Source organism: Pinus tabuliformis, chromosome 5_2 (assembly GCF_031772625.1).
Source record: "Pinus tabuliformis cultivar Carrire ecotype Pingquan chromosome 5_2, CPIR1, whole genome shotgun sequence".
In the NCBI taxonomy this organism is placed as follows: domain Eukaryota; kingdom Viridiplantae; phylum Streptophyta; class Pinopsida; order Pinales; family Pinaceae; genus Pinus; species Pinus tabuliformis.
In genome coordinates, this window is record NC_142306.1 from 536,345,069 (window position 1) to 536,346,806 (window position 1,738).

Consider the following 1,738-nt stretch of genomic DNA (forward strand, 5'->3'; position numbering starts at 1 on the left):
AGTAAGAGCTCGCTCAAAGAGATTTTTCTAGAAGCTCAGTCGAGGTTGTCTCCAGACGACCTCCGGAAATTCACGTTATATAGAGAGAGAAGGCTGGCTAGTATTCCACTAGAAGGGCTGCGAGTAGCTACTAGAGAACCGACTCCGAGCATCAGCCTCAGTGAAAACTCCAGCGCTTCCAGATCTAAGTCCAGTGCCGCAAAACAAATATCTGAACATCCTGAAGAGTCTGTACAAAGAAAAGAATGAAGAAACAACCAAAGACACAGCTCAATCAAGTACGATGGCTCAGCAGCAAGTTATCGCCTCACCACCAAGAAACGTTCCCCCTCCTGTCGTCGAAACACCTCTTGTCACAACAGAGTTGGATAAAGAGTGGGAAACCTTCAATGAATTAATTAATCTTGAAGGGCAAGTCCCGAAGACACCTGTGGGCAATACACAGGTGGTGCAAGAGGTCGTCTCGACCATAGTCAGTAGCGCCGCAGAAGCAGAACACCTTCCTATCGCTCCATCCTCAGAACTTCTACTCAACGTAGAAGAAATTCCTCCACTGGACGTATTCTACAGTCCCCAGCACAAAGCAGTTGTAAGGAGAGGGGCACCCAAGATTAATGAAAATCACAAGGAGCTGCTCTTTAATAAATGGGACGAACAAATCACACAGGCGGAGCAAGCAACAGAGACAGCGGCGACACAAGCGAGCATCCTTATCGACTGTGTAAATGAAAATTTACACAGAGCCAATTTGATTTCAGAGACCACCCCGGGATACCTACCGAGCAAGTTGCAACTGGAGACAGAATGGAAGCAGAAAGCGCAGGCAAACGGGAAAACAATCCAGGCATTGGCTAGACTAAATTGGGAAAGTTACTGGACATACTTAGTTAAACCGCACAGCCAATGCATGACAGTGAGATGCATCATGAACGCAGTCGAGAAGGTAGCGCCAACTCTTATGGATGCCGTTTTTGCAGCCCAGCTAAGCGCAGAAATCAGCCAGCCTACTCTTCTCAAGCCTATGCTTGAGAGCTGCAACTTCAAAGACCAAGTTCACAAGTAATTTCATTTAGAATGTTGTTTTTTCCTTTTTAACTAAATTAGAAAAAGGGCGGTCATTTGAGAACCGTATCCTCAATTTTGTAATAATACTATTATTAGAATTAGGAAGTAGTATTTTAACCCTTCTCATTGCATTGGAGAAGGGTCCAGAAATTGGTCAAAAACTTGTCCTCAGAACATGCACTTCTGCACCCTCAGAGGAGGTTTTGATTAATGGAAGGATCGAGATTTATTTATGTTTGCATTTTAATGTCTGCTACTGATGTTGCACTACTGTACTCTTAGTAGATATTAGAACAAGTAGAGATAAATTGCTATTGCTTCAAGTCTGTGAGTAAAAATCAGTCATAAATGGTACTTTTATCTCTTGACGAATTTCTGCTTATATTCTTAGAGTGATATGCAGCTGATATTGTTTATATGTTAATGTATGAGCATATGGGTTATCATTTGGCACTTTTGTACGGTGGACTCATTTATTTATGCTTGACATATGAATGATTTATTTATGCGATATGCTGTTCACAACTGTTTTGTTTAACTTCTTATGCAGAATGGTTCATCTTAAATGGTTTATATTCTTGTGATAGCTGAATGATCTTTATTACCAGTTATTATGTGAAATCTTTCTAAATCGCAAAATGGAAAAGATATATCCCGGGTTAGTGTAGATTAC